We start from the raw sequence: 9397 nt of genomic DNA, 5'->3' as shown, positions 1-9397 counted from the left end.
TGTTAAATCACAGACAGAAATGTGAACACATTGGTGACAAAAAACAAGACAGAACCCTCACACAGCATCCTTCAAAAAAGAAGTGAAATCTATTCTCCTGGCCAAATTCACTTGAACTATTAGATGCAGTCTTTTAGATATTTGTTAAGCTGTAATAGTTACCACAGTTGAATGAATGAATGAATGAATGAATACACATTTATATAGCGCATGGCTACCCAGGGCATCCCAGCGCATCAAGGCACCTAGTCATTCCTCAATGTTACAAAACAAGCTGTGTTTTACGCTTCCACAATATTAATATCTTTCCTATGTATTTCAATTCATGTACACTGTACAGCCACAAGCTAGTAATCATCCATCTTGAGCAGCGGTCACTTGCATACTTCCAAATTCATCTTCCTCCTCGTACGTCCGCTTCAGACCTCCTGTGGTTCCAGGCTGCAGTGTTAACGATCTTCCAATCTGCAACGGGGACATCATCTTTATTGTTAAAATTGCTAGATATATGGCTTCATATTCCTGAAGTTGATGAACAAATCCAGCATTAGGATTAATGCAGAACCTTCTTTCTTGAACATAGGTAAAGGCATCCCTGGACTTGACACTAAATGTTTCCATAATGTATGCTATGACTAAGGCAGCACTTCTGGAAATCCCTGCATTCCCATGGACAAGAACCTTTCCTCCAGTTTGTAAACTTTCATCAACAAATTCTTTTGTCACTGAGAAAAATCGAATAATATTTTTAACTGGATTATCTGCGATATCCAAGACCAAGTACCTAAATAACTGTTGAAAATTTGGTTTAATAAAATTGGCTTCAATATTTTGCCTTATACATACTATAAGGGTAATTCCACATTTCTGAAGCGCCGGCAGCTTGCTTTTCATGGCTGAAGAATAGGGTCCTAAAAACAGTCCTGGTAACATTTCCTGCATTTCTCTTCTCATTGGATAGGTCCCTTCCTCCGAGTCCTCTTTAACCCGCGGCAGGGGTGGAAACTCAAGCTTCATATTCTCCATGCCCCCGAGCCTGGCTGGTGTGCAGGGTGGAAGAAAGGCGTCTGGCTTCGGCGGAGTGGTTATTTCGGTAATACAGGTGATGGTTCCTTGTAATATAACTAATAGTAGCTTGTATATATATATATATGTCTATTTCCAATATTTGTTGGAAAGCGCTCTGATACCCGCAAGGGTCTTGTTCGCGCTATATAAAACCTTCAAAATAAATAAAATGACACATACCCTAAAACAATTCTCAATGTTCATGTCATATTCAGCAGACAAAGCTATGATGGAGATAAGTGGCAAACTTTAAGGGATTTTTCAAGATCGAATGTCCCATCACAAAGGTAGTAATATTCCATCAGGAAAGCTCAAAGTCATGACTCATTAGGCAACTGTTGACATGCATCACGGTTTCATATGTTGCATATTGTGATTTATATCTGAATCTTTGAAGAAGGTATTATATATGAATTAATGTATGTATTAATTTATTTATTTATTTATTTTAAAAATTTATAAAGCGCGGCGTATATGTGTATGTATTAATTATCGTGATGTTCTACAGATTTTTGACTACAGTGAAAGCCAGAATATTTAGTGAAACAATTTCACTAAGATACAACAAACTTCAAACATTTAGGAGTGAAATGTGAAAAGGTGTTTTGCTCTGTGCTGAAGTGTTTTAGAAATGTTTCACAGGCTATGTATTTACTTATGCTGTGGAAGCCATTTGTCAATCTACTCAAATATTTGTTTCCGACCGTCTTCAACAGCATATACATAGTATGGGCTACATTGCTAAGCGCCTTCGGTGCAGAATTCATTTTTAATATTTGACAAGTGACATATACTTTAGTGACTTGAAATCAGTGTTATTGTGGTGAAATACCCAAACAAAGGTAATCTGCTTTCAGTTTATGCTAATATTGGTACAACATTGCAGTATTTGTTGACATGTATTCATATTTTACTTATTGAGAATGGAAAGCATGCAGATTTTAGAGCCTAGTGAACACACTGTACAAAGATACTATTGGTTGATATCCTTTTTAGTGACATCAGTTCACTTTTCTAAACAACAAAGGCCAACCATTCAGAGGTGTGAAATAGTTCCCGGAGAGACATAATAATGGATAAGAGACAAGACCATACATGATTTAGGAGAGATCATGGGGAATGACATAACTGTGAGCAAATGGTTTCTGAAATATTTCCTACATGCATGAGCTTATGCTAATGTAAAACCAAAGTGTGAGAACTGTTAGATGATCAAAGTTTAGTATCAGTTCTGTTTACACAGATTCAATGACACTATTGTATATCTCATTTCAACATCAGCAGGAGAAACGGAGGAGACATTGTCGATGGTGATGGGGAAGCAGCTATGCCCTGAAGTTTTGGTGCTAAGACCACCAACACCGAGGGACCCTGTGGCACGGGTGGTGAGGGGAGTGCAGTGGAGGCAACCAGTGACTCAACATCTATTTCAGAGGCATCCTCCAGCAAGCACTCCCTAGTGGTGGTGGACCCCACTGCATCTGTTACACCTGCATCCTTGTCTACCACACAGAGTACCATTTCCGCCATCCGTCTTGCTCCCCCCAAAGTTGGCCAAACCCATCCCCCTAAAATAAGGTGGCGTCTCCATCGCTCCAGCAACCTCACCCCATGCCCCTGTCCCCTGGCTGCCCTGCGTGATGAGTCGATTGACCTCCGCAGGAACATTTCTGTAGGCCAGACTGCACTACTGAATGACATCCATGGGCTTGGCTGTCAATTGCAAGAAATGGTAGCCTACCTGGAAGACATTCACAGTGCTATGTCTGGCCTACAGAGGTCTTTTCAAGGTCTAGCCTCTTCACTGACCGCAGCCTCCCAATAATCCCAACCTTGTACCCCCCCACCATTAGCCCCATCCCTATCCAAATTCCCTCTTCACAGACTTGTCCCAAGCACACTGACACCTATGCATGCACCCACTCACACAGAAACAAGCAGCACACCCACTCTGAAACCCAAACCCCACAGAAAGCACAGGCGCACATCCAAACAGATAGACCACTCCCTCACCACAGCACACTCTCATACACCACAGCCAGCACCGCATTCAAATACACTACCAGCACCACAGCACATTTCCAGACACTGCATCCACCACCACAGCCATATCCACTACCACAAGCACACCCTCAGCCACCGCAGTTACTGCCACACTCACATACACTAACACCACCATCACAACCCAGACACTGCACCCACCACCCCAGCCACATCCACCACCACAAGCACACCCCCAGACAGTGCATCTAACACCACACTCACATGCACTACCATAAGCATACCCCCAGACACCACACCTACCACCACACTTACATGCACCACCACAAGAAAGCCCCAGACACTATACCCACCACCTCAGCTACATGCACAATGACCACACCCAGCACCTCCACAGCACACCCACCCAGAAAACAGAAACACCTACATTCACCCAAACAACACACACCAACAAAGCAACACACGCCCAAATATGCACGGCCTACACTAGCCTCACAGACTCTCACACCCTCAGTAGACACATGCACAGCAGACATTTCCACTTCCACTACCTCCCAACTCCAACTCCCTCCCGAACATCCAATCCATTTTCCCTGTGAGAGTCTTATGTTTGCCCTTGCCCTGACCCCTGACACACTCAAACCCACCCTTCCCAAGCACATACCTACCCATTCCAATCCCCATCCCATCCATTCCACATCCCAACCCACCCTTCAAAAGACAGGAACCACCCCTACTACCCTCCAAAGTACCCCCCAAAAATGCAAAGTTCCCCTCCCAAACCAAAGACCAGCCCACCCAACCTCCCCATCCCAAGTAACATCTTTGAGAAGCCTGCTCTGCCCACTAGATGCTCCTTCCCAGGGAGGTTCCCTTGGCAGTGCAATTTGAGGCAAGCTGAGTGTCATGGCACACATCTGCACAGGACTCTCTGGACACCATTTGGACTGGCATTTGCCTTGTTTAAAAAAAGTTGAGAAATGTATCTCATTGTGAGTAAATCATAATTTTTCTTTTCACCAAGTTTGTCCTGGCATTAATTGTCATTTGCAGTTGTTTGATTCCTAGCAATGTTTCAGGGTAACATTTGTAGGACAAGTTTTCTTAAGCATGATAGCAGGAACTTCTACATATGTTTTAAATGTCTACTATGTTAAGTACATACACAGGTTCATTTGGAATGTGCTGGTCATTTGAATTTAGGAGTAGCCATTCAAGATAGTAGTGGACACTTGCACCAACAAATAGATGTTGACACATTATTTAAGGATATTTGACTACAGGTGTATTTGTTTCAGCTTGATTGTTGATAGTAGTATATACACATATGCATTGCACCTTCTCATATAATATGCACATTGAAATTGCACACACTACAGGACTTGCAATAGACAAGAGTAAATGTTACATGGATGATTGTGTAGAGTGCTTAAAATGTAGGACTGCTATTGATTTTCCAGAAAATCTTTGAGATGAGGGTTACAGCTTGTCAATTGCAGTTTCAACATGATGTTATAAGTATCCCAATGATGTGTGATGCATATGTGTTTATTGTGACAATTTTTATAATTTATTTAAACACACCTGTCTGTTGAGTTTTTGATTTGATATCCTGTTTGTGCAAGTCTCCTTTTGTGGGAACGCAGCTGGCACCAACTTTCTGATACAATGTGGTTATACATGTGTGTCACTTTGAATTTCTTAAATGTCAACATTAGAGGCATATGCATTGCACATGACTTAAAAATATATGAGTCCTGAGCAAATGCGAACAACCAAGTGAAAAAGTAACAGGTAAGGGGAAGGCTATCTTTGGTTCCGGCAACAACGGTGTTGATTTGCATTGTGATCAGCAAGTAGCAGCAAAGGCAGGACGTGTAGGATTGGGCCCATGGAGGTACAGGCATTGGGAAGGTGAGTATAGGCGAGTTTGTGTCTTATATGCATTCCATTACACCGACTCAGATGTGGAGGTTTCTCTGCCACAGTTGCAGCACCGTGATTGGCCCGGCGGACAAAGTGGCTGTACGGCCTCCAACAACTGCTTTTGCCTATCCTGCCATCAATATGGTTAAGATTTACAGGTAGTGATGGCAGAACTGCTACATTCTTTCTTCTATGCAATCACCAACATCTAAATAGGACGACTGGCCCAGCAAGTCGGGGGTAGGAAGACTGGGGAAAAAGCCACAGCGGGAACTGATTTGCCAAGATCTAGATCAGGCCCATAGTTTGATAGCTTTTAATATAAATGTATTTATATATGTATTACTTAATATTCAGGTTAGGATTTAACTGTTTGTACTTGGGGGATTTAACTGTTTGTTTTTGGGGGAGGTCATATTGTTAATATTTTAATTATATAATTTATTGGGTTGTATGGTAAATATTTAGTTGATGTAATATATCTTAATTTATTTTGATAATTGTATGAAATGTTCTGGGCTTATTTGAAGTCATTATTTTATGTAAAACGTGTTTTTTTAAATATTTATTAATAAATATTTATTTATTTATTTATCTTGGTGACACTATTGTGAGCAATATTGTGTGAGTCAATATGTTTTACATATATGTTTATTTAAAGATAGCTCTTTTTTAATTTCTGATATTTTTGTTTTCAAGAGAGGTAAAAATCGATATTTTTAACAATGATATTTGTGTTCTCAATATTTGTGGTTTTACTAGAAAGTATAGGAAGTTCGATATTTTTGTTATCGATAATTCCTGGTATTTTGTGTTTCGATATTGTTTGCATCAATATTGTGTCAGTGATGCAATGTTGTAAAGGAATCATATGTTCATTTCCTTTCTTTGCCTCCTTTTAAGCCTCAAATCCCAGCAAAAGAGTTTTAGATTGTTGCTTCTAGTATTGTTTCTTTGGGTGGCACTGTGGAATTCTGAGCGTGAGTTAGAATTTGGCAGATGAGTAATGTTGGAAATGGCCCTCTCTGTAGGGTCACCCCCAAACTATTTGCCTTCACCCCTCCTGTTTTCCGAGCTCATGTTTGTTGACTTTAGGGCTCTGCACTTTACCAGTGCTAACAGTGCTAAAATGCTTGTACTCTCTCCCTTAAACATAGTTAAATTGGCTTACATCCAATTTGCACATTTAATATACCTCTAAGTCCCTAGTAAGGTTTTACTACAGGTACTCAGGGCCTGTAAATTAAATGCTACTAGTGGACCTGTAGCACTGATTGTGCCACCCACTTAATTTGTTTTTTTTAAACCTGTCTCAGGCCTGCAATTGCAGCCTGTGTGTACAGTTTTAAAGTGCCATTTAGACATGACAAAATAAACCTTTTACCAGGCCTAAACCTGCCTTTTTACCACAGATAAGTCACCCAGAGGGCAGGCCCTAAACAGCCAATAGAGCAGGGTGCATTATATTTAAAAAGCTGGGCATATAATTGTAAGTTTTATATGAGCTGGTATTGAAAAACTCCTAGATTTCATTTTCACTACTGGAAGTCCTACCTCTCCCATGGGATAACATTGTTACCTTATCACTTTTATTACACCATATCTTTTTATTAGGAGCAGGTAGGAGGATCATTTTTGGAGTCTGATGAATTGTAATTGAAAACCCTCTAATGGTAAAATCTGATTTTTAGTCACAATTCGGAAAATGCCACCTTTAGAAAGTTGCCATTTTTTTTGTCCTAACTATTTGGTGCCTGCAGCTGGTTCCTGGGTCACATGTATATTGTGTATTCCTCTCAAAGACCATCACAATAGAGGGTCTGGGTGTTTGCAGAGTCGGCAATCCTGGCTTTATGGGGGAGGCAGAGCTGTGCCTACCACACTTGCACTTTAAAGGCACAGGCCCAGCTCATACACAAAGTACTTCACACTACACTATTGCACCCCCAGACTGAGTCCAGGGCAGGGTGGCAGAAAATTCCACACACATCTGTCGGAAGAAACTCCGGAAGCTTCTTCCACTTCAAAGTGGGCAACAGGTATAAAAAGGGGACCTTCAGATACACTCTTCAATACACTCCTGAACTTGTGGATACTACAAAAGGAAACCTTGATGCTCTGCTGCTTGAGGACTGCCCTGATTCCTGAGAAGGAAGAGTGGGCTTGTACCCTTCATCCCAGGCTGACAGGGGCATAATAAATTCCAGAGGCCTCCTTTCATCTGCCCAGCTGACTTGCTGCCTGGACGTGCACCTGGAACTGGCTGAGCCCTGCTGGCCTCTCCTAAATTGAGTTCCTGATCCCTAAGAGGTGCCCCCTAGGTCAAGGACCCATGCTGTGGCATCAGTTATGCTCCTCCATGAAGAAAGGAATGATGTTTTGTGCTCTGCGCGACAGTGAACTGGCCCATTCGCTCTAAGATCTACAGGAACTGCCAGCAATTACTGGCAACTCGAGATCTGCACTTCCTGATACAGCTTCTACAGCCTGTGGTGACTGCCAACACAAAGCTTCAGCAACAACTGACCTCAACGCCGGACTGGATCTTCATGCTACAGCGACCACCGTCTGGCCTGCTCTTCGTGCTACAGCAATGACCAAACGTGATGCTTTTTTCGGCCTACTCCACTGCGAAAGGAACTTTTTTTGCCAGGTTTTAGAAGGTAAAGTGAGCCTAACCTGGTCGCTATATTCAGCCAATGCTTCATCGCGGTCCGTCTGAACAACCAGATAACCGCAAGTGGCGGGTTTTGCTTTTAGGTGCTATACTTACCCGAAATCTTGAAAACTGGATATCTCCAGTTCTACTGATTGGCTTTTTGTCATTTTGGTGTTCAATAATTTAATATACTATATTTTTCTAAATTGGTATAGTGTTTTTCTTCTTTTGTGTTTTTACTTTATTACTGTTTAAGGGCTGCATAAATGCTTTACTTATTGCCTCTAAGTTAAGCCTGACTGCTTTTGTGCCAAGCTTATCAGAGGGTTAAGCACAGGTTAATGATATAAATAAATCACAGGATACTTCTAGTTAAGTTACAGGATAGGTTTATTAAGACACAGCAGAGCACTACACCTTGCCAGCTGACCAAACCATCAACTGACAAGTGTGGAACATTCAAGTACAAAGTAGAATGCACACATGTATTATGGGAGGCTTAAGAGGTGAAAACATAGAGAAAGGTCTAATGACCAAAGATGGCCATGTTGCAAGGAGTATAAGGTTACTACAGTTGATTTAGTGACTTTAGTGGTTCACCCTGACGGAACTGTTGTTTAAGAAAGGATCATCCCCTCTTCAACCAGCAGCTCAATTTCTCACAAATTATATCTGAAAGGAGTGGCGGATGTCACAGCTACTCTACGTGAATTGCAAAGACACTACTGAGCTGATGCTTAGCATCTTCAGATTCTCCTTCCACTTCATCTTATTCATATGCTTCTGTCTAGCTCTTCTCCCAACATCTGAAGACTTCCTTGCCAGGACCTCCAAGGATAAGGGCAAATCCGTAGAAGGGTGTCTCCTATTTAGGCGTGTTAGATCCTATTAAGGACCCAATGGCAAGATGGCCTAGCACCTCACACAGCACAGAACATCCCAATGCACATATTCACCACCCAACTATACTACAATCCAAACACCAGTGTACTACGGTCCAGTAACCCGAGCAACCTCATCATTCTACTCATCACCACCCAGAGCAAACACCCTGTACATAACTGTTGGCTCAGGCTTATCCTTACTGGCTCAGCAGACTTACATACAAGCAACATAGTTGACCTTATTACCATCAGTCATCTGGAAAATATCTTCAGTGCAGAAACCTTGCTCAAACTCACCTCCACCCATATGATCGATGTCCTGATCCTGAAGAACCACCACATCAACAGGCTGAATCTGCATGGAGGAGGGTTACAGTATCTATCAAACATCATGACCCTGTTCACCCCAACATCAACTGATACTTAACATCTTCAAAGTTGTCCACAGATCTGCGGGGCAGTAAAATAAAACTTGCTTACCAACCACCAGGCCCAGGGGGGAGTGGGAATCCCTACCCTGCCCCCAATGTGTTTTACTAACTATTTTTCCAAAACAGGGACCTGAGTCCTGAAGTCGTAAAATGGCTGCTGCCACATCTTTGTTGATGTGGCGGCAGCCAATAAGACCTTATCTTTAGATTTTCTGGCTTCAAGAATCATCTGCAGCATGATATGTACAGTAATGTTTGAACATTAATTTCTCAAAATCTACTGAACAGATTTACACTAAAGCAATCAATCAATCAATCAGTGACACTTGTAAAGCGCGCTACATACCCGTAGGGTCTCAAGGCGCTGGGGGGGGGGGGGGTGCCGCTACTGCTCGAACAGCCAGGTCTTCAGCTTCTTCCTGAAGGAG

The 9397-nt window shown here is 42.0% G+C and overlaps 1 pseudogene; it reads right to left on the bottom strand.

Annotated features, from left to right (window-relative positions):
* Nucleotides 1-272: 272 nt before the first annotated feature.
* On the bottom strand, nucleotides 273-1086 carry LOC147726321 (serine/threonine/tyrosine-interacting protein pseudogene; annotated as a pseudogene).
* Between the last annotated feature and the right edge of the window lie 8311 nt (nucleotides 1087-9397).

Source organism: Lissotriton vulgaris, chromosome 3_1 (genome assembly GCF_964263255.1).
Source record: "Lissotriton vulgaris chromosome 3_1, aLisVul1.2, whole genome shotgun sequence".
Classification (NCBI taxonomy): Eukaryota; Metazoa; Chordata; class Amphibia; order Caudata; family Salamandridae; genus Lissotriton; species Lissotriton vulgaris.
The sequence above is the reverse complement of the archived record's forward strand: the minus strand, read 5'-3'. Positions and strand labels throughout refer to the sequence as shown.